Source organism: Seriola aureovittata, chromosome 12 (genome assembly GCF_021018895.1).
Source record: "Seriola aureovittata isolate HTS-2021-v1 ecotype China chromosome 12, ASM2101889v1, whole genome shotgun sequence".
NCBI lineage: Eukaryota > Metazoa > Chordata > Actinopteri > Carangiformes > Carangidae > Seriola > Seriola aureovittata.
Window position 1 is genome coordinate 23546717 of NC_079375.1, and position 25213 is coordinate 23571929.

General features: G+C 39.8%; 1 protein-coding gene and 1 long non-coding RNA gene across 5 annotated transcripts in view; one reads left to right on the forward strand and one right to left on the reverse strand.

The window, feature by feature from the left end:
• LOC130179076 (microtubule-associated protein 4-like) overlaps positions 1-8152 on the reverse strand; it is an 87279-nt gene extending 79127 nt beyond the window's left edge. For all 4 annotated transcript variants that reach the window (XM_056391817.1, XM_056391816.1, XM_056391815.1 and 1 more), the window contains exon 1: positions 7997-8152. The gene's annotated coding sequence lies outside the window, so the exon portion shown is untranslated. The remainder of the gene's footprint in view (positions 1-7996) is intronic.
• Positions 8153-11046: 2894 nt separating this feature from the next.
• Positions 11047-23931, forward strand: LOC130179230 (uncharacterized). The gene is made up of 3 exons (XR_008829257.1): positions 11047-11216; positions 22410-22498; positions 23340-23931. It is a non-coding gene; the product is annotated as an uncharacterized LOC130179230 (long non-coding RNA).
• Positions 23932-25213: the final 1282 nt, after the last annotated feature.

Below are 25213 nucleotides of genomic sequence, written 5' to 3' on the forward strand. Positions count from 1 at the left end.
ATTTCCCTCATGGCTGCAGTCAAAAGATCTGGTATAAACTGCAGAGAGCTGGCCTTGATATTACTGGGTTTTACATGTTGCGGTTAAAACCGTAGGCTTGACTGTGCTGTCATATAAAAATGAACTTCAGACCATCTTCGGCCATATTTTACCACATTTTCTTTCTTTTTCCTTTTGTCAGTGTTGTTGAGGATGTGATCGTCTGGGTTGAATTAACTTTATTGTCAACAGAAAAAAACAACCAGGTCCATGGTCAGTGTAACGCTCATGAGTTTGATTTTCCATATAAAAAAAATATTTAAAAAAATAAATATTTGGAGAACTGAATTGAATTTTATAAAATATGAATATTTTATAAACGTATTTATTTATCAGCTCTATATATGGTTAAAATCTTTTTTTTTTTTTTTACAGTTTTCGTCTCTCTTTTTCCCCCCTATATGTTTCCTGTGTTGCTTCTTGCAAATCTATATGTTTTGTGATCCTGCAGCCTGGCTGTGCAGCTGTCCCCTGCAGATCCTCTTATCTGAGCTCAGGACATCAGCACTCCTTTGCAACAAACACTCAGTGCTACATCTGTCTTTATAAATACGTTTCAATAAAGGTTTGTCCATCAGCTCCTCTCATTGTGTTTCAGGATGTTGTATACAGTGACAAATTGTGAGTCAGTTTGTAGAGACTTACAGGAAAATGACATCAGTGTGTTGTCCCTGGTTTGTATGAATGTAACTGTGTCAAGGGACTTGTATAGAGTTGCATTGAGAGGAGGTAAGGATGGATGGATAGGCCAACAAAATACAGCACCTTCGGACGGGAGATCGCTATTTGTTTCCGGTGTAAAAGCGCAAATCCATCCAATCGTCTTGTCCAAGACCCTCCAGTCTCTCTAGTCCTCAGCTCTCGTAGTACTGTATGTTTTAATGTGACATGTAGAAATGAGTGATTATCTCAACTGGATACATTAGGAGTTTAATCTAATTTAATTAGAGTTTAATTCTAAAAATAAATCACTGAAGATTGATCATTTAGCCCACAGTTGAAGACTTTTCTCTGCATTTTCTTTCCATCTGCTCCATTAATTTAAAGTATTTATAAAAAATGTGCATGTACATCTTTCTATCTACCCTTCTTATTTCAGGGATAGTGACTCAAATATCAGAAATCTACCACATCAAGTAGTTCTTCTCCTCTTGTTTCTGTGCCCCTAGTGGCAGTATCAAGAAAGACAATGTGGCAGCAATGCATGCAATAAAAGGCCGTAAAACAATATTAAAATGCATTAAAGAAAGTTGACAGAATGGGATAATTTGTACTTATCCCCCCCTCACACTACTGTAATGTCTGATGTCAGGTCAGATCTGAAACTCAGCCTCTGCGATCAGCAGGACAGAAGAGACCTTTGCGTGTCTCAAACCACAAACACACACTGATGGAAGCTCTCAGCACAAGGACGATCAAGATGAGGGAGACAAGCGGCCATCCTCCCGCGCTCTACTGTACCATATGATGTCAGCTTTCATCTGAATCTCAGCCTCAGCAGCACTCTCAGCAGGGGAGAGAGACTTCTGGTGTCCACTCAATGCATCTCCACTATACAGCCCGGTCGACTAAGAGGTTGATTTTAATGTAATTGTTGGTATTTGATGGTTAAACTGCTTCTTATAAGAGAACGGCTTGTTCTCCAGTGGGTTGTGAGAATCAAAGAGTAAAGACTGTGAGTTGGTTTTCTGTAAACTTCCAAGTTGAGGCTCGGACGACTTCCTCTGAAATTCTCCCAAGTGAACTTGATCTTCAAGAACCTCAAGTAAATCGTCTTTGTTTAGCACTTGGACACGTGATTGGCTGGCACAGTGGCACAGTGGTCGGCACCGTCGCCTCACAGCAACAATGTTCAGGGTTCGTCAGCCAGAGCCTTTGTGTGGAGTTTGCTGTGAATGGTTGTTAGTCTCTATATGTTATAAACTTGTACCTTTAACCCAGCCTCACACAATGTCAGCTGGGATCAGCTTCCACCCCGTGCCACCCTAAAAAAGGATAAGTGGTAGGGCTAATTAATGAATTAATTAATTTATGAATGGATGAATGGATGAATGAATACTCACTGACTGTGCATGACGACCTCATACAACCCCACGTCAAATAACCCAAACTATCCCTGTAAGCACCTGGGAACACCAACCACTCATGTCCCAGATGGTTCACTCAAAGTGTGTTTCTGGGTAATGTGCCTATTTGAAGCATTATTGGTAAAGCCCAAATCTGAAACACTGCGGTCGTACAGACAGCTTATTATGTTTAAATTCAGTCAGGGAGGAGGTTTGTCTTGCAAAGCAATACGAGAGCCTTAATGGCCACCATGGCAAAGCTGGTGAAACAGCTACAGGAGGAACAGGTTGAAGTCCGACTGGTCTAACATCCTCATCAATTTGCTGGTTACTGATATGAACAAAAATACTGAAAACAAATGTATTTAGGAAGTGATATAGATAATAGTTGGGTACAATAGTTCATAAAATGATGTTGTTTCAGGATTATGCCGCTTTGAATACGCAGAATAATTTTTTCTGTGACGATTTATTTTATCAGACAATGTTTGATTTCAGGCCCTTAAATCCCACTGTGGCAATAAAATTGGCTTCTAAAAAACATCTCATATCTTACATAATTCTCTAAGGTCATCAATAATGAATCAAAATATTATTATTGCACATTAAGTACACTGATAGTCTTTTGAAGAGAGTTCTCGAGAATCACTGGTGCAACAGCTTCGATCCCTATACTCTCATCAGCACAGTGTGAAGCCGACTTCACAGCCTTCACACACTTAAAAGACAATATTGAATCAATGAAATGTTTAATCCTCCGCTGTGTCTTCACGACCAGGGGTGAGACTATTACCTCGGTAATAGTTAACCTCTTGTTTTTGTCTCCAGCGTCTGAAGCATCATTGCTTATTTCCAGCGCTCAGATGCTGAAATTTTCAAATCAAAATACAGAAAGTGGCAGCTGAATCCGTCATCATCCAATGGAGTTAGATCTTGTTGTTTGAGGTAAAAAGATACCTGTGCTCCACATCTGAGTAAACATCTGATGTGTAAGTTATCAAAATGGATCCATGTATCTTAAAATGTTAAAGTTTTTTAAAGATTTTTAAAGATATGTTAAATAAAGCAGAACAAGCTGAAAACACAGCGTGGCTTTTACGCATCCTGCGTACACACAGAGCAACATTTGTGTTTCCTGTGACCTGATGAATTTAAGTCCAACATTCATCTTTTTATGATCTGTTTTGGTCTCCACCAACTCCAACATCTGGCTCTATGCTCCACCTTAGTTAGATCTTTGAAAGGATGGTGTGGTGTTAAACCAAAGTCACGCAATTCCAACGTTGAATACCCAAAAGTTATAAGATAGTACACACTCACATTCATCATTTACCAGAAATTAGATGCATTTCAGTGCTTCCAGTTCCCTCATCCCGAAGTCTCTGGGATTTTTGACTCAGTTTTTGGTTAAGATGGCAGAATTTTCACGTTTAATGCTACGACATAAAATAAGTCAGTAAATACCCCAGTCACAATTTCTTTAAGCTTTTACATCTGTCAAAAAAGGCCGGTTGCTAACAAGCGTATAAATGATACTAGAGGTTGCCAGGGACATTAAACATCAAACATGAAAACCAACATACTCTCCAGTCCACCTTTACAGCCTCATTGTGTTTATACAAACTGTTACTAACTTTGTGAGAAGAGAAGTCGGAAGTTTAGTGGTGGTGACGTCGAAGTCATGTGACTGTGGCGTAGTTGGTTTATTGCCTAATATTAGCTTTTTACTTCTGCTGATTGTATTTAGACTTCAAAAAATCATACAGCGAGAGCCAGTGTTTGTTTAAAATGGTTTGAGTGGTTGCTGTTACAGTGGATGAGGGTATTGCACATGAGAATTCAAGTAGCTCTTTTTCTAAAATTCACTATGGAAACATTTCCTCCGTGCTCTGATGAAGGCCACGGGGCCAAAATGTTACCATGGCCGCAATAAAGTGATAAAATTGAGATTAGTCACCTTTATCCTGAAGCTCTGTGTGTGTGTGCTACCTTTTTACCTTTGGGTATTAAACATTGGAAATACCCTACGATGTTTGCTAACTGTCCATTGATGTTTGGTGCAGGGCAGGTAGCATGTACTGGGTCCACCAGGGTTGTGGTTTTTGCAGTGGCTTGAGATGAGGTTGCCGTAAACCATGAGACGGAACAGTAACAGTAGATCGCTGGACGGCGAAACCAAAACAATAAGCTAAAACAGGCTAAAAGTCTCTGCAGAGGCGAAGGAACCGCAGAGGTGGGTGAGGGCTTCATCACCACAAGCGACCATTTACACATTACTCATAGACATTTGATTAAATCTCTGTTCCACTCAAGGAGAAATTTATTCTACTTTATCAAACGTTAGAAAGGGAATGCAAACATTTGACATACTACCTCAAATGAGGAGTCTGCGATGTGTGTTGAACTTACTACGTGATTACAGCATCTTTTCATTTATTCTTTTATTTCAGTATTAATCATTTCTATTTATAATAAGCTTTTGTCTATAGGAAAATGAGCCACTTTCTGTGAAAACTGAAGCAGTCTAAAAACTGCTTTCCTCCCATTCAGGTCAGATGTAAGATGTTTTCAAATACTACACACAGGGTTTTCATCATCACTCTTAGGCGTGACATCTTAATTCACTACCTTAGTTAAGATGGTGCCAATCATACAATTAGCACATTCACTTTACTTCGCATTTCCCGTAGAAGTAGCTGATCATCACCGACATTGTTGTGCTTAGTGAATGTCTGGCCTGCCGGGTGACTACCTTGACCGTTTCATTGGTTGCCTGGGTAGATAACTGCCTCTGAATGGCTCACTGCCCGGCAGAGCGACTGAAAACGTTAACCATATCTGGTTGGATGACTGCTAGCCTGACTTCCTGCCTACTTGGCTGGTAATCTGGGAGGGATTGCATGTAATCCCACCAATCCCCATAAAGCAGAAATGATGTCGGCATCATCATCATCATCATCACAACGAGCATGCTTTAGAACATCTCTCATAATCCATATAGCTCCCTGCTTGAAGTCCTTGGCATCACACAGTCGGTCTCTTTTTCTATGTGATCACACCATCTCTGGTTCCTAATACCTTGTGATATGGATGTTCTAGTGTATCTGCTCCCACTGTCCAGGCCATTGGCCATCTCAGTCCATTTCATACTCGGTTTGCTTGACACAGCTCTACAATAGCAGCCTTTTGCTCAATTCACATTTTGTCGGTTTACACGGCACTTTAGGAAACATTAGCATGCTAACTTTTTCAAATGTTAGCATGCAAATTTTCCATTCCAGAATTATCGCGTGTGGTTTTGATGATTCCAGTCTAATAAATCTGAAGTTTATCATTTGGTGCACATTATAATATTTACACAAAAACTTGAAGTGTGTAGTTGTAGTGTGTGTTGGTTGTAAAAATAAGTCTATTCTACTTTTGCATTTTCAAGTCCCTCTGCATATGAAAAGCTGCTAAATGCACTTATGTAAATTCTTTGTTCCCAAGTGTCTCTTCATTCATTTATTACTGCATCACTCTCTTTCTTGGTATATCTTCTTCTTTTATTTTCCTCTTTCTTTCTTTCTTTTTCTTTCTTTCCCTCTCTATATATTATATTTTATTACTGGCTGCCTGTGTCTCTGACAAGCCTGTCCATCACTCATCTGTCACTACACAAAAACATTTCATTTAAAATACATGCTGCTAGAGAGAGAAGGCTGCTGTAGTTTACAGCTAACACAAAAGGTTGTAATTAGACACTGGGAACCGTTAATTAGCAGGCCATTATTATTATACAGTTTCATAAACGATTCAAAAAAGAACTCAGACAGTTAACAGAAAACTGCATTCACCAAGCATTTTCTTCACTTTTCTATATCATCTAAAGATATCAGAGAATCCAGAGATGTCAGAAGTGGTGTTCATTTTGTTAACGAAAGGACAAAAGGTATTTTATCACCCTCTTTTCTCATGACAAAGACAAAGACGCTGACGACACAAAACTGACGTCTGACCTGTGACTAAACTTCCATACAATATCGTTGATGAGAAAAGAGGTAACTATAAATCTAAAATAAAAAATTATATCAAAATCTCTCTATATTGTCACTGACGAAAAAACAAAAGACAAACCTACAGTGTTTTTTTTCAAACAAAGACATAATTAAAATGTTCTTCTTCAGCGTTCAGCGTCTTGTTCAAGGACACTGTGACATGTGGCTGCGAGTAGCCAAGGATTTGAACCAACAACCCTACAGTTAATGGCTAATCTGCTGTACTAGCTGCTAACGCCTCCCAGAAAAATAACACCATATAAACCTATGATATATAACACTTACATGTGTAGTATTAAATAATTAATTTTGAGGTAATAAAACTATCTATCACCAAATATGTCATGTGAAATTTTAATTTCCAACCATCACATACTGATTACGCCTCGTTTTTGCCTTGTCGTTATATCAAAAGATAAATACTTCAAACACAAGAGGATCTTTTGATTTTACACGATGTGACATATGAGTGACAGTGAAAAAGCAGCAGGTAGGCAGAGCCGGAACGGCAGCAAATGCCAAACAACCACGAAAAGAAACACAAACATAGAGTGTCAGAGAAGATGACCGTGACCTCTTCAACCCTGCAGGATGCAACAGTGCCCACCGACTCAAAACATCGCAACATTATGTTATATATTCTCCTCCAGACGCCCCGAACTTTCCCAATATACTGAACCTATGTAGTTTAATTTTAAAGAAATATGTATTCGATGTAGCACAAAGAGAACGTGTCCACTTTATGTAATGGTGCGGCCATGTGTCTTGGCTGAAAATCTCTCTGTGTTGCATCATGCAGCGTCGGTCAGGTGTTTGGGACGAGCAGATACGACAATGTTTACTCAAAGTTTAGCGCTAGTTCTACTTTAAGGGAAATTAAAATGTCCATCCTCCGATAGTATTCCTGCAGCATGTTTGTCGATTCATTGATGAATCTACAGCTCATTAATTACCCTCGAACACTACACACATCCAATTTCACATGTGAAATAGACTGAAGACTGGAACCGCCAGAGAGAGAAAGACATGAGCATTGATAGAACAATGTGTACTAATCCACAGAGACAGAGGATGCAGTGTGTGTGTGTGTGGCTGTGTGTATATGTGTGTGTAGAGTGGGCTGGTAGGGGGGTGGGGTATTATTGTATAATGGTATACTTAGTTCCTATAGAAGATAACAGTCTCTTCCTAAAACTGGTGTATAGGCTCTTTAACATGAGGGAAAAAAGCTTTATATAACAAGGCCTTAGCTGTGGAGCTGCACCTGTCTGCCTTCAATATAATATACTCCTATTGTACAGTACACAGGCCTGCTACAGAGACATCACTAAAAATCATAGGTCACTGTAGTCTCATATAGGAATATGAAGCTTAAAGATGCTAAGTTTAAAAGGCCATTGGATGCAACGAGGAGCATGGTGAGCTCATGCAGGAATATTATAGGGATATTTGTGGGATACTGGAGTCTGGTGATTCCTCAGCAGGAGAGGTGTAGCCTACCATCCCGACTGCGGCACCACCATAACAAAGAGACACGAATACACGGACCTCTGCATGAGACAAGAGAAATCCCAGCTCACACGCCCACCACTACCCTCAATCACTGTGATGGGAAACACCGTGCACAACAACGCCTCAACTGCCCGTCCACCATCATGGAAGGAGCTAAATACAAGGCCCGTATCCATGCAGCACTGGAGCTAATATAATTCAATCAATATAACATGAATTTCATCATTCATTTATAACCGCCAGGAGATGATGGCGCAGCGCGAGGATACAGTAAACAACGATAATCACGCGATGACACGTCATAAATCAGATATAAATTGTAAAATGACACACTCTACTCACCGTTTCGACGTGTCCCGTTTCTCTCGCTGAGTGTGTATACCTATATATATATATATAGGTGTGTGTGTGTGGTGTGTGTGTATGTGATAGTCAAGAGTGTGTGATGCTGAAAATTTCTCCACCTTTCCTTGCTTGCAAAGCAGACTGATGCCAGCACTCAGACACAAGGTCCCGCCCCCTCAAGAAGCGGCTCAGCCAATCAGAGGCCGGAGTAAAAAAAAAAAGATTCTGAATCTGCAGGCAGGCAGCTGGACTGGTGATGCCTTCAAGTGCTGCCGTAAACCTGAACGTTGCACTTGATTTACTTTTGGATTTGTAAAACCCATTTTTAAAAAATCTAAGGATTAACAAGGTAAAATCAGGACGTGTATCTCCAACATGGACCCAAGATTTAACATGAAATGGTGTACAAAAATAAAAATAACAAAGTTTGAAACCCAAATGACTTCAATGCAAGCTAACACAAAACTAAATATCAAAATGACAAAACAAACATGATTAAATATTCATTGATAACCTGCCACCCTGCACCATAGATAACCCATTTCAGCATCAAACTTCATTCCTTTACTCGCCAAGAGCTGTCTACAGCTGTGGAAACCAAAGCCAATGTTATCTCTCGTCTCTTGTATGTATTTGTATTTGCACAATGTGTACAATGACCGCATTTATAGTTACCATGAATTTCCTGACAGACTAAATTGGTTTTCTTAATGTGTTCTGTGTAATAACACTTAAGTAATAACTCGTCAATATCTGTATTTTGCCAATTTTATAGCAAAAATTATTGGCTCTTATATTTTCATATCATTGTATTTTCAGTTTCCTATATTTTTATTTATTTTTATTTATTTATGGGTGATATGGGTTGTATTCTTACTTACTATGTATATCAATTTCAATTGTACATACTAAATTATATGTACATTATAAATTTAGAAATGTAAATGTCTGTGTCTGCAATTGACCACAGGCTATTGAGAGCCACAATAATCTTTAAAAGTATAGAGCTGTTGCTGATCATGTGATGACCAAGCCGTAGGAAGATGCTAGGCGAAATGTGCAGTTCGTTTTTCATATTTGTAATCATGTATGACATCTTAGACACCCCTTGTGTGTGCTGGAATTTCTACTGTATGAATCTTTCTGCTCCAGATCAGCAGCCTGGCAGATGAACAACCGTACAGCTGTGCACGGGATTATCATCATGTTCATGAACTAGGTTAGATTCAACTTAATTGTCGTGGCACACAGTAAGAATCAGTGTAATGAAATGCAGTTTAGCATCTAACCAGATAATGCAAAGAGTACAAAGGTGCATATCCAATAGTTTTTATACAGTATAAAGACAAATTAATGAACAGAATGACCACTTTTTCTGACTTTTGGACCACATGGACACAGTCTGTAATGTCCACTGGATTCCATGAGATATCTTTATTTTCTATTTAAGAATTACAGTAATACGTTGTATAATTATAATAAGAATTCATAACTAGTGGTGGAAGAAGTATTGAGATCATTTATTTTAGTAAAAGCACCAATACAACAATGTAAAAAAAAAAAAGAAGTCCTGCGTGAAAAATCGAGTTTAAAAAATATCTAAAATATCTAATACACAAATAGTTTTTTGACTTCATTGATTTTTGGTGAGATATTGGGGGATTTGAAAATGTAGTGAAGTAGAAAGAACAATATTTCCCGTAGAAATGTCATTGAAGTATAAAGTAGCATAAAATGGAAATACTCAAGGCTCTAAAATTTGTATTCAAGCAAAGTAGCCTACTTGAGTAAATTGACTTATTTACTTTCCACCACTGTTCATAGCCTAAGCTGATTTAAAATGCCTTTTCCTGAATATCTCACCCTTTAAAAATACATGAAAGTCAGCAATAGAATGGATAAAAGCACCAAACAAAAACCCAAACAACATGATACAATCAAAGTACCATAAATTCTGGGATACAGGACCTTAAATCCCCTTTTTGTTCCAACAAGTTTCCCTCAGTTCGACTGCCTTGTTTACTTTTTGGTTATTGACTGCGCATGCGTGGCGTTTTGTACGCCATCTAACGACAAGCTCTATCACGACTTGACAGTTTTTTAGTTTTAAATTATTATTTTTTTTTTTTCCTTTTCACTTTTTGTGGTCTGGTCTTTTTACACACGAGTACAACTTTTTAGCCATGGAAAGTCTGGATTTTTTATTTTTTTTAGTCGACCCTTGTCAGGTGCTAGCTTAATTTGTTATTAGCCTGTAACTTCCGGCTACAACGATTCCTTCACTGCGGATTTTAACAAGGACTAATCCTCTTTTTCTGTGGGACTTAAAACAATATCCAACTTTCCTTAACTGTGGATTTTAAGCGTTTGTTTGACCTACAACTGACACTGCGACTGCCACAGACTATCCTTAGCCTGGTAGCCTGAGTGTTGACCTGACAAACTGTGGCTATGTGTGGGAGTTGTCTTCCTACTCACGGTTATTCGATGATATTCGCCGGTTAAGGTGAGGAGACGAGGAAGAAGGAAGAGCTCTAATTGCATCCCGTTGTCTTCCATCCCCACCGCCCAGGATAAGGACATCTCATGCTCCTGTCCCAGGTGAAGAGCGAGGGTCGGCAAAACAACAACTCTGAGACCATCCAGTTTGAGAATACATTTCCGCGCCATGTTCTGGAGTGCGGGGCTCGCCCTCTGTGACCCTCCCGCGGCCCGCCTCCAGCCTCGTCTGCCCCGCCAGGTTAGTCTACCCAGGGAAAACATGCCGCTGCTGCACGTCGCTCCTGCCCGGTGGCCAAGCATCTTTCCCCCAATGGTGCTCACTCCAAGTCCTCTAACGAGGCAGCTGTCGAGGGATGTTGGGTCATGCATGGTCCGACAAGTGTATATCAACAAGTGCCTCACCTCCTGCCACCCAGATGCTCTTGTTGAGGACATTAACAACGCCATCCCACAACTGCAACGTCACCGCAGGTGCAATGCAAGTAGGCTCCAATGAATTTAAGATACAGCAGTCAGAGAAGCTTAAAAAAAGATTTCACCTGCCTCACCTTATCTCAGGTCCACTTCCCTCGATGTGAAGTTCTCCCGGTTATGGCAACTGCACATCTGGCTGAGGGACTACAGCTGTAACGGAGGGATCCCCTGTGTGGACAGTTTCACCATCTCTTGCAAGAGATCAGACCTCTTCAAGCAAGATCACCTGCATCCTAATCAGGTAGGCTCCCCTCTCTTGTCTTTGAACATTGAACACGAACATTGATTATCTGTTTTCCTGTAAAGCATTCACCACATGACGGTTTATGCATAGTTTGGGTTTTAGGCACTCCCCAATTACCACTATAGGTCCAACTGCAACAAGGTCAACCTCCCTCTATCCCATCCACCACCTGTAACTACCTCAATGTCTGTGTCTTCTTCACATCCTGTTTTTAGTCCTTCAAGTTTTAAATACAGGAAAGGTTTAGGTTTTATTCATTTAAATATTAGAAACATCACTCGGCATAAATACCTTGGATGTTCTCTTTTAACTGGTATTTGTATGTACTCCACATCATTGTAAATCATTTTTACCCTCAATAATCTTCAAGTTTAAATAATTTATACTTTTATGATTATAATAATTTCCTGTGGACCACCTTGTGTTGAAGATGGTTTTTGACGGGAAAATGTGTCCCAATATTGGAGATTCTGCAGATGCATTTTCTCAACTATTAAACTCTGTTGTACTTCTTCCAGTAGTTAGATTGTTGCTTCATTGTGAATTGAGACATTAAAATGAACAATAGACCGGCTGGTTAGCTGACTGACTGAATGGCTGTCTAAGGTGCTGTCTGATAAAGCTAGCTAGCCAGATGATGGACTGGCTGTTGGAGAGGCAGAGGTTTCTATAGGATTATCTGGGATTATGGCTCCCATTTGATTTGGTGGGTTTGTTTATAATCTCTCAAATATCACGTACTGTGTACAGCACACAAGCCCCAAAAACACAGTAAACAAACACACACTGCAAAATGATAGATGTCTTTTTTTTTCATATACAGAGGAGTCCAAATATTTTCGACCATCTCGCACCACTTTCCAATTCAAGGAAATGGGAAAGTGATTTTTGAAGGTTCATCTACTCGATGCAGCAGCTGTTTATTTTATTATCTAAATAAATCCATACAGAAACAACTGACTCCAATCTTATTTGACCAGTGCTTATTTCACCATTCTTCACACATCCTGAACCACCACACATGCAGCAGCTTTAATTGATTTGTTTTCATTTATTTGATGCTGCATTTACATAAATGTAATAAATTCCAATCAGTAGCACTGAAAACAGCTGTCTGCAGCTGGAAAGTTTTATGAGAGCAGGGAACTAAATTATTATTATTATTATTTGATCTATTGTTAATATAAAATATTGGTTAATGCAGCTTTAATACTGTAATGCGTCTATCTATAAAGAGCTTTGGTCAGATGATTTTCAGTTCATGTGGTCAAAAATATTGAAGAATACTTCTTGTTATCAAGTATTGATTAGTTATAATAAATCTAACGTGACTTCCAGGTAAGTGGTGAAATGAAAGTAAGCAGCTGTTGAGTCGAGTGTTGAGTTGAGTCTCTTTTCTGTGGACGTCTGCAGCAGCAGCTCTTGATGACTCAGACCAGAGGGCGTGGCTGTGAGTTTGTTCTCTTCATCAGGTTCATGCAGGGGAGGAGTCTGCTTCACTGCCTGTCCTCTCCTCTATCTATCCTTCCATCACTCATCTTCTGTTCTCTCCATCCCTCCCCTCTTCCCCTGACACTGTTATATAATATTGTGCCTGCCTGCATCATCTCCCCATCTCTCTCTCTCTCTCTCTCTACATCTCTATCATCAGCATCTCTGTTCCTGTCTTATTCAAACCTTCTACCCTCTTTCCTCTTTCTGTTTCGATGCATCATCCCTCCCTCTCATTCTTTTACATCCTTTTCATCATTGTGCCCCTGCGTCTCCAGAAATCCCCCCTCTGAGAGTTAGTCTTCCTAACTCCAGTTTAGTTATAATATTTTTGTCCACTTTTTCCAGCTTAATTTTGATTTTGAGAATCAGTTAGCCACTGAATCATGACAGAAGTTATCCCAGGACACTTTTTATACAGAGCAAGTCTAGACTGTCCTCTTCATTATTTAAAGGGACCCAACAATTCCCATCATCAGCAAACACATGGTGACAGTGGCGAGGAAAAACGTCATTTTAAGGGGCAGAAACCTCGAGCAGAAGCAGGTTCAGGTGGTTGGGTTGACAGACAAAGACAGAGGGAAATGTCACTGGTTGGTTTTGAGTGAGGATTTCTGGATGAAAGTTCGTACTTTGTTAATGAGATTATAAATATTTTTTAATGTCCGATGAGAAGCACAGTGGTAACAGATAGCAGGGCTGTTCTTTATTAAAAGGTTCACGAGTGATTCGGCTGCTGCACATTCATTGGAGCGGTAGATGTCGCTAGTGAGTTCTGTTGAGAGAAGCTTCGAGTAATGAGCCTTTTGATGAACCAATGAGCTGAAAACCGTCACTGCTTCAGGACACTTCCCATCATTAGTAGCGAAGCATATTGTTTAATTTGTCATGTTACTGTGGCTTGCACTCTTATAGCCTATGTTACACTTGAGCGGCGGTCAGTCAGTCGTCCCCCGCCCCCCCATCGGTCCATCGGTCCTCCATTTCACACACTAGATCGTGACAAGGCCGCATCACCTCCTACAGTCATGGCTCCCTCACTCCACTGCTGTGTTTTCAAATATACAGGGAGAGGGGCTGATGACCTAAATAAAGAGTGAACCCCCCTGCAGAGAGGAGGCTTAGCTGAAGGACTGACACACTAATACACTGGATATACCGTGTCATACCACTGGTTCAACAGTCGAACCATTAACACACTTTCACACACGCTCGTCAAACAGGCAGCAGCAAACACACACGACGACACATCCCCGTCTCCTTCGTTCACTAATTGCAATCATAATAGAAAAGTTATTAGTGCTGTTTCTCTGAACCTGTGCCAACAGCTATCATGAAATTAAAATATCTAATATCTGTTTAGCAGTGGATGATTGAAGACAGAGCTGAAGGGGTTGGGGGTGGGGAGGGACGGTTCTGCGATAAAGGAGATTTGGAAGAGTTTAAGGTTGAAGGAGTATTTGGGGCAAGGCTGCACAGGGGGTGTCTGGGTTAGATGGATAGGAAGATGGGGGTGTGCGGACATGAGAGGAGCAAGACGTGGGTGAGGAAGGGTGAGGCAGGTGGTGCTATACCTGACTTTTGAATATCTATCCTCCGGTGTCTGACATGTCTGACTTCTCTTTGTCCGTCTAAAGTACTAAAGGTCGTATCTGATGTTCTGGAGGCTGATTGGTTGTTTAGCATTCCTCCCTGAGGACATTTCAGGACAGACAAATTTCAAACTTGTCCTCCACATCATTGAGATAAGCATTGAGTGTGCTGTCTGAATGTGTGTCTTCATGCCACCACATTAACTTTAGAAACAGAATCGTTTTCAAGAGCTTCGCAAACGTGAATGTGAAGCCGCTCAACACACCCTTTAGTGTAGAGGTGGTACATGTTTGTTTTAATGTGAGTTGAAACTGCCCCCCCCCCCACCCCAACCCTCTCCAGGAAACACAAATTGACAATAAGACAAGTGAAGTTTCATGGCACATGTAGAATAGAGATACAGCACCATCTAGTGGAAAAATGTTTTGTTGCTACTTCAACACACTTTGAATCTTTTTTTTTTAATCTCCTTTAGTTTTTAAATGACCTGGTAACACTTTACTTTAAGCATTCATTAACAGAATACACACTTAATAAATGGTTCATAACTCACTTTAAGGTAGTTATACACAGATATAAGGACATGTGTAAGTGTTCATTCATTTACAATATTATAGTTACACTGATATCTGCTTTCAGTTACATTATAATATGTTATAAACCAAGTATAAAATGTTTATATCCTGCCTTTAAAAGCTAAATAAGTGGAATTAAAGTAAAGTGTTAATAATGGTTTGCATATCGTGGTGAAATTGCAATAAAATCCATGTTGCATTTAGTGTGGTGCACAGTCACTCTGCATAAAGTAATGTATATACATACATATATTTAAAGCTTATTGCTGGTGCAAAGGTGGGACAGAAGACATATCAGTATCGGTGCTTTACAAAGTAACTGGCGATCTTAAGTATTTGTACCAGAACTATATGTACCAGCAAAAAAACAACTGCGCTCCCATAGAAACACTCACATTTTCCTAAAGTTCCCAATAAAAGATCAACATATAAGTTTCAGTTTATAATGAGTCTTCATCCGTGGTAAAACAATCTAAGAAAGACCAGCCATTCAGGAAACTCCAGTCTAGTGGTCTTTGGCAGTTTGACTCCCTGCAGTGACAGATGAGATCCTACAATAACACTGGTGTACTGACATTTTCCTGAGCCGGAGCTACTAGTTCAAAACCAATGTGTCAAAACAGTTTTTGTTAGACTTTCCCTTCTATTAGTGATGAAAGTGATTTGGATCATGTTCAGCTCTGCAGTGACTGACTGCAGGAGGATCTACAGTTGCTCTTCTCTCGCAGCCACTGACCTTTGTGTGTGTGTGTGTGTGTGTGTGTGTGTGTGTGTGTGTGTGTGTGTGTGTGTGTGTGTGTGTGTGTGTGTGTGTGTGTGTGTGTGTGATGAAGGTGAAAATTAAGATTAAGAGCGTTCGCCCTACTTTCAAACAAAAAACAACTTCTGATTGTGTTAGCTGCATAAATTGTATGTTTCTTTGGGACTAAAGTTATGGAGAATTGAGGGCGTGGCCCCGTTGAGTGACCGGTGGATGAGCGTATGCCTGCCACAAACCAGTATGCACCGAAGTCTCAGCTCCACACACGCCCCCTTCTCTTTGATTTTTGGATTAGCTAGGAGTTAGGGGCGGAGTCAGACACTGCCAAGATGGCGACAGTGGAGCAGCTCACTCTGAGCTTCAAAACCGCTCTTCAGAAACCTGTGGGTGACATCATGGAGGCTATTTCCATCTTTATTTACAATCTATGGGTAGGAAAGAAAAATAATAATAATTCACTCATTTATTTTTGTTATTTTTTCTTCTCTGGGCCACAAACAGGACATTTATAGTCTCTTATTGACACGTGAGTCGACAAAGGGCCCCTACCAGACACTACTTTTTTTGTAAGATGTTGTTAACATGTTGTTTTAGGTCAAATCTTCATCTACAAAGTAACTCCAGCTGTTACATAAGTGTAGTTGAGTAGAAAGTACAATATTCTGAGTCATGGTACCTTTAATTGATCAGTACTTGAGTACAGTAAGTGTACTTAGTTACTTTCCACCACTGCTTAGAGACAAAAGCATCAGTCGGGCTGTAAAATGAGTATTAATGGAAAACAAAGGGCCGTTAAGGTTCCTGCAAACACACAGGACTCACTGCCTCACACATTCCTTCGCTCACAGCATCTCTCTCTTGCTTTCTTTCATCAGTCCATTCATTCTGGTTTCCTCTCTCACTCCATGTTTGTATGAGTAAGCCTCTGGGTGATGTGCGGCTCATTGTTGAATGAGTTGTAGCTCTCTGCTTTTCAACATCTCTCCACTCTCTTCATCGCTTTATGCAAGACAACACACACAAACACACACAGACAGACAGACAGATGGACATTAGAGTGACAAATGTAAAATTTCCTCCTAGACATGACAGGGGGAAACGTGTGAGTGTGCCCGCCATTGTCTGACCAACAACACTGTACACTCACACGCACTTTAGACAGAGAACATTAACACTGACTTCAAAGAGACTCCGCGACTTGGTGCAAGAAAAACACAGGAGCACAGGAAATGATATTTCTGCTTTTATGTATGTGACGGTTGATAAAGAAGTTGTGTGTCAGAGTAACTGTGTCTGGAAGGAAACACTGTGTTCACGAAGCATGAAAATCACTTGACCAACATCTTAAAACACAACAAATGTACATAACGTAGGTTATTATGCCGTTAATGCTAACAAAGTATATAGTAGAGAGTGTTACATAATATGTCACCGGTCCAGATTGCATGTTTCCTGTTCATGTGAGCTTTATTTAAGTATCAGTCTTTATATCTGTACAAGGAAAATATATAAATTGTGTTTATATAGGTTTATATCATATTTCATGTCTCTGTTTACATCATTTGCACCATTTCTCGTCTTCATCATAAGAAATCTTTCCATCTCTCACCCTCTCTGCCCAAGCACCACAATCCTCTACAGCTTGAGTTTCATTTACAAACAGAAAAAACATTCAAGTTTGATTATACATAGAGACACGTGATCATAGGAGGTATTAGGAAGAGTTTGCAGCTTTTTTTTAAAGTTCAGAAATGCCATTTCTCACAATATTAAAGGAACAGTTCTACATTTTTGGGAAATACAGTTATTTGCTTTCTTGTTGAGAGTTAGCTGACAGTAGGTGATTGGCTCTCATGCCTGATATCAAGCTGCAGCCAGCTGCTGGTTAGCTTAGCTTAGCATAAAGACTGGAAGCGGAGGGAAACAGCTAGCCTAGCTCTGTCTAAAGGTAAGAGAAACACCTCTAAAGACGCGTCACTGTGAGCTTGTCAGACAGTCAGGGATGACTCACTGCACATGCTCAAGAATGATGCGGCTCACAAAGACTGTAAAACCATGTCGGAGTACAGTATGTTATTTTTACACTACAGCTTTGTGCAGATTAAAAAAAATGAAATTCTGTATAACATGTTAATGAGTAAGATTAGCGCTGTAAGCTTTGAACAGACCTCCTGGCTGCAGCTTTATGTTTAGTTTACACACATGAGAGCAGTGTCAATCTTCAACTCAGGACCTGGACCTTAAGGACAGTTCAGACTAAAGAATAGAAATAACATTTCGGATGGTATGATATATAACAAGTGAAAGATAGGAATGGATTTTGTGTTTCTCACACAAACGCAGCGAAGCACAGATTTGTGGTTTGACGTCTGTAATGTTGGTCAACTGATTGAATCCACAAAATAAACCCACTTCAAAACGCGAATTTGCAAATGAAATGAGCCGAATATTTTCTTCAGGTTTTATTTGTGTTCTTGTTGTCAGCATCTGATCACTGCAGCTCTGCAGCTCAGCTAACTGACTTCAGTTTGTCTCAACAAAGGGTTCTGACCACACACACACACACACACACACACACACACACACGCACACATGCTACAGACTACACAGGTCTGTAATGATTTCATCATGTAGCAGGATATCCTACCACCACTATATAAACACTCCAGAGGGTCCACAGGTCTCTCCTTACTTCCCCGCTCTCCCTCTCCTCTCTCTCTCCCTGTATCCCTTTCTCCACCATTCAACCTTATATCCTGTAACCTCTGACCCCGGGGCTTGTTGAGTTGTTTCAATTCCAGACGTGACAGCGGGATCGTTTCTGTCTGGCACCTTTAAAAATTCAAAGATTCACTCCATCGAGGAAAGCGATACACTCCCTTTTCAACCTGATCTTATTGATTTATGCCTTTATGTCCAGTGGACAGCTTCCAGGCAATAAATGCTGTAAATACTAATGAGTGAGAAAACCATTAACCCATTATTCATGCAAAAGATTCATTTTCTCACCCAGAGAGAAAACCTTACTACTTGATGTTTGGAGCAAGTTGTACCCATGTTGCTTCCTTCACAGTTTCCACGTATCTACACTCACCTAGCACTTAATTAGGAACACTTGTTTACCTGCTTATTCATGCAAAATGTGTGAAATCCTGCAGATACAAGTTAACGTTCACATCAGATGTCAGAATGGGTAAATAATGTGACGTAGGGTCAGAACATTTACCTGGTAGACACATCACCTACTGTTTTTAAAAGAAAATTAAAAGAAGCATGAATAAGCCCTCAGATGGGAATCAGGGTAAACTAATAGTGATTTGGTTTATGTATTTTTATATGTCTTTGTGTCTTTAGCTGATAGATTCATTTAAATATCTGCAACCCCTCCACTGTATATATTTTTCTTTCTTTCTTTCTTTCTTTCTTTCTTTCTTTCTTTCTTTCTTTCTTTCTTTCTTTCTTTCTTTCTTTCTTTCTTCCCTCCTTTCTCATTTTGTAAGATGTAATTACATTGAGGTGAGGTTTAACATAAGCCTTTTATGGGTTTCTTACTTCACCAGCACAATTTCTCTCTTTAAAAAAAAAAACATACTATACTATAGTACTATACTTTACAATTTATTTATAATGTAAAAAATATTAAATCCAAAAATCATCAAAAGACTATGAACCCAAGTCAGATACATGTCGGGTTGGGTCCATGGATTCAGTCTTTTGATCATTTGTGATTTTTGGATTTTATTTCTCTGCACACATAAAAGTCCAGGCTGGTGGTGGAGGTGACGATAAATCTGCAGAAATTATGTGATGCAGTCACGTCAGGGTCACTCACTGATTCTGAGTGGAAGATCTTAAGTCATTAACAACAGTCGGAGCAGGTGTGTGTGTGTGTGTGTGTGTGTGTGTGTGTGTGTGTGTGTGTGTGTGGTGTGTGTGTGTGTGTGTGTGTGTGTGTGTGTGTGTAGGATCACAGACTTGTCTGGATCAGATAGGATTGTGTACAGTTGGTTTGTGTTGGCCAACAGTGTGAATAAATTACAGAGCGTTCCTATTCCCTCTGTAGAATTGTCTTCCACTCTGCCAGACTGACAGGGCCTCACACACTTCCTGTGTGTGTGCGTGTGTGTCCCATTGGGCCAAACACCTTGAGACACAGACAGGATATTGATGTCAGTCTCATTTACAAGGAAATAGATTGACATAATTAATTATACTCTATTTTTGTTTTTGTCTCTAAGTTTTGTGACAATTTATATTCTATGATTTGAGAGATAAATCTTTTGCTTCTCAGTTAAAACATCTTAAATAACATTGTGAATAAATTTGCCGAATGTAATTCAAATTTACATTTATTACAGGAAGAGTGCAAAGGTCAGAGGTCGCAGGGACCCCAAATACTCAGAATAACTGCTGGTGGTACTGTTGCTACTTTTTTTTCAATTCTTTTAGCTGAGTAAAACATCACAGTAATTATTCAGTGTCTTGTAGAGAAAATCGTTGCCAGTTTATGAGAACATTTATTTAGACATGCCTTGAGAAAGTCCAAAAACAGCTAGTCTCCCTGCTAACGACATTAACATACATACTGGATGATTGTATAGTGCAACGTTTATGCTCAGAGACTAATGATGTCTAACGATACCCTAATTTATCCGAACTTTGTTAACACAATCTCAAACATGGCAGAAAATATCAGAAGAGACGAGTAACAACATTTTCCCTAGAAAACATGATCCAGCCGGAACGTGACAGAAATGTACAGAAATGTAATTTATGACGTGTACAGCAGAGTGATGTTGCCATATATATCACCTATAAGGGGATATATTACTATCACATATATACATCCTGTGGATATATGGAGATATGTATTTATAACATATATGAAATACCAATAGTAAATTTTGTACAGATATACATATATACTAGAAAAATAATAATAATACATTTTTACATGGTAACCTACATAACTTATTGCAACCATGTGAACAATATATTATTATACACCTAAAAAATTTTATATGCTTATATAAGTTTTTCTAATAAATTTCTCATTCATTTTAAACATTTCTCTTCTCACTCTGGGAAAGTGTCTCAGACTCTTGGACTCTGCTGTATATAATATCAACATATATTGACAGGCTTTTGGATGGATGTGTGTGTGTGTGTGTGTGTGTGTGTGTGTGTGTGTGTGTAACATACAGTGTATGTCAATATATAAAAATGTTCTAATAGTTTTCTTTCTAATTTTAACATATGTTTTTGTTTTATATGTACATATATTTCATATATGGAAATTCAATATATGTACATATATTATGGGGAAATGGGAATTCCCGTTTCCCCCCCCGAGGCAACTTGAAAGCAGCACCAAAAACATGATTTGTCCTTGTGGAATTGCGCAGCTGCAGACTTCTCAAGCAGGTCGAGGTATGAACAAAGTGATTCATGGTGAATCGATATTTGAGTAATATAGAGACAAGCTTCATATAATTTTATTGGTTTTCTTACACACAACAGTTGAGACTGTATCGGTGCCCAGGCAGAACCTACTGGTCTTTTGTTTGTGTACCACCCAACCAAACAACCAGACGTTTACCTCCATTACCTCGTTATGTTTACCTCCACAGTCTGCCCAGAATAACCTGTCACTCAGCAGCCACTATTCATCCATTTCCTCCAATAGCGTGACTCCGCTGTACGAGGGGGGCGGGAACTGGGATTAAAACAGGATAGAATGAGGAAAACAAGATGTGACAGAGAGGAGGGTTTCACAAAAGACAGGAAACGCAGAGACATGTCAAAGAGACCAGGAGACGGAGATGGAGAGAGAGATAGAAGGAGGAGGGCCGAGAGGGAGAGAGTAAAGTAAAGCAAAGTGGTAAAAGGCGGTAAGGAGAGAAGTGAGTGACACCATAAAAAAATAGAGGGAGAATATCAGAGAAGGGGAAGGAAACTGGAAGGATAGAGCGAGATTAACAACGGAAGAAAGTACAGATGGGGGAATAAAGACAGAAATAAAAGAGACAGAAAAAGCCCAAATTATCCCCACTTCAACTTTGAAGTCCACTTTTAGATCCAAAGTGGTTTGTTGAGAGTATGATATAATTTGATAAACTGTGGCGGCCTGCTGTGCGTGCCGCTGCAGATGAAGTGATGAAAGTTTAACATAATAATTTAAGTGACTCAGAGTATTTGGTTTTTAACAGACTGACAGACGCGGCTTTGATCTCAATCTTTGATTGTTAGCATCCAGAGCTGAAGATAAACAGAGCAATATTACATTCATCTCATTATATAAAAAAATTTTTTAATAAAACTAAAATACATATAATAATAGCTTTGAGATCGGAACAATTCCAGTATTAACAATTTTCTACTTTATTAATTTGTATTTTTTTAAGTACCAGCGGTGAAGTGCTATTTGTTTAAGTACTGGATCTTATTTAGAAGATTATGTATCCTCTGTTTCTATGGTGACAAGTTTACATAGATCAGTCAACGATGATCACATGATCAAATGTTAGACTGACTTTATGAACAGTTCAGATGAGAAGCCACAGTGCAGGCAGAGGTCAAGCTAAGCTAACAGGCTAGGCTATGACAAGCTAAGCTAGCTGTCATTTCCAACAGCACAAGCTGCCTGAGTGTAACAGACCGACTTTGTCATGTTTCTGCAGATAAAGAAACTGTCAGAAGAGTGAATGAGGAATGAAAGGATGTTTTCTGTCTTTTCTTCTTTACTAATTAAACATTTAATTTACTTTGCAGCTCAGAGGCTACCGGCAGCTACCGGAAAACAATCTATAAAGTCAAGCAACCACTAAAGAGGGCAGAGTTTTTCATCTCCATCTGCTAAGGTAAAACATGAGCTGCAGATGAAAGCTCCAGCTAGTAAGTGGACCTTGAGTTTAATTACTGTTACAAAGAAGGAACTGTTACCCTCAAATGATCAAACTTTTATTTATTCCTCTCTTTCTTTTCTGTAGATCTTTGATGTTGTTTTATTATGGAATACGTGAGAGGTTTATAGAGACTTTAAAGCACATACAGATATACAGTATTTAACCTGTGTCAGAAGGTTGGGACTCACTGATCTAGAGGTCCATATTTAAAGGACTAAGGCCAAGCAGTAGATACCTGATTCAGAAAGTACAATACATCCTACATACATTTCTAAAACCCAGATGGAGACAACATAAGCAAAGGTTGTTTGACATGCTGGTCAACACAGACATTTAGAGGAATTTTTGCCCTTAGCCCTTAGATTTATTTATTTATTGCAACATACTGTGTGTGTGTGTGTGTGTGTGTGTGTGTGTGTGTGTGTGTGTGTGTGTGTGTGTGTGTGTGTGTGTGTGTGTGTGTGTGTGTGTGTGTGTGTGTATGTGTATGTGCGCCAGTACAGGAATACAGGAATGGCATGAAAGTGGTCTGTCAACACCAACAACAGGCTTTCAGTGAGTTTGGAAATTGTGTTTTAGCTGCGTTAGTCAACCAACTGACAGACAGAGCTTTGAAGCTTCAGCACTCAGCGCCGCAGTGAGGACTCAAGACTTTTTTTTGGAAAGAGAGTTGACAAAAACTCTCTGGCGTGGAGTTTAACTCGAACAAAAGAGTGTTTTGTCTGATGATGTTTGGAACATAAAAAATAAAAAAAAACTTTTGTTATGCTGCAGCCTTATGCTTTAATTGTTTCAGGATTGTGTCGAAGCACAGATCTGAGGAAGGCTACAAAAACTTTTCTGCTGCATTGAAGCTTCCCCAAGAGCACAGTGGCCAGAATTTGGCGCCCAGGCCAAACTGAGTAATGAAGGGAGAAAGGTCTCGGTAAGAGAGGTGATCAAGAACCCGATGCTCACTGGCTGAGCCCCAGAGATCCTGTGTGGAGACGGGAGAAACTTCCAGAAGGACAACCATCACTACATCTGCAAATGTAGTTGTGTAAGAAGTATAATATTTCCCTCTTAAATGTAGTGGAGTAGAATTATAGAGTAGAATAAAATGGAAATGTACGTGAGTAAATTGCCCATAGGTGAATGTAAGTGTGAGTATGTCCTGTGCCAGCCCCACGATAGACCGGCGACGTCTCCGTGGGTCGACGGCCTGCTTCGCCTCTTGCTCCTCAATGTCAGCTGGCATAGGCCGCAACCTCCAGGCAACCTTGCACCCTGCACACGTTCTACTCCATCTTCTGTGACGGCTGGCATCACGTCTTCTTCTGATCTTTCATTTAAGACACCGATATTAATATTGATCCTGATCCTACACTGATGTCTGTGCTATACTCTCGTCCTTTGTAACATGCTGATCAGTAAATAACTTATGTAAGAAATTAACAGTGACTTTTGAAATGAATTGCAATGAATAATGTATTTACAGTATATACACGCTGTTGGTAAGGAAGGTGGTCTTCCTCTCTCATCCTCAGACACTGCACACACAGTCCCATCCAAACACACACACACACACACACACTGATGCGTGTATGGTGACAGACATACCCTGTCACTTTGAAACAGTGAGATAAGCCGCGGCGTATCGCGGCCAAACCAAAAGCAACTCCTGCTTTCCACCACAAACAACTGTGTGTGTTTTTAGGATGCTGAGATTGTTTTTGCCTGAGGAGGGAAACCAAGCCCACTGACAAACACCGCCACTGCTCACGAACCCTGACGCCACAAAGATAAACGTTAACCACTGCGCAGTTCTCAAGGTAGAAAGATGCACTTTTTATATTGTTTGACGAGATATTACCGCCAATAATCACATCAGTGTCGTATTATTATTACTTGTTGGAGGCTTAAAAATATATATATTCTTATTCCATCTGATCAGTGCTGGCCTCGTCGAATCCTGTTGTCTTGTGACTGATTGTTTGAGCAGTGCTCACACTAACAGGTTGACAGCTAAATTACTCAGTCATTTTCATAAAGGAGCAGGTGTCCGCAGCGAGCTCTCAGACCGTCTTAACTCCTGGACATTTTTAAACAAATGGGAATTAAGGCAGACACACAATTTCCCCAGTCTCCTGCAGTTGTGCCAGACAAAGTAAAACACTTTTAGACCATAATAGGAGGTTGATTCATAATTTTAGCATCCGTGTATCTATTAGCCGTAGTTTAGCGGTAGCACTGTTAGCACAAACAGGATTATAAACCAGAAACTGCACTGTGACAACTGTCTGAAGGGAACAATAAGTCTGAACAAAAGGCAAAGTGTACTTTTAGCTTCAGTTCTTAGTTCTTGGCAGCTGCCTCCACCCCACCCCTCCTGTTCATGTGAATGCATCCGCAGATGCTGTCTGTAAGGAGAATTGTCCTAAATCCTTAAACACTGTGAAGAGCCTGGATTAGCAGGAAGTGGAGTGGAGATGTCTGCCACACGCTCGGCTTGATTAACCTGCTCTGTGGCCTGTGGACAAACATTTTTGGGATCATAAACTAACAAATACAAGTAAAATTGCTCCAATTCACTGGTTGAGAGACCAAATGAGAGTAATTGCAGTTTGCAAGTTTTTGTTTTGTTTTGTTGGTTTGTTTTAGTTTTTTATGATTGTAAACTCCTTGTGATTT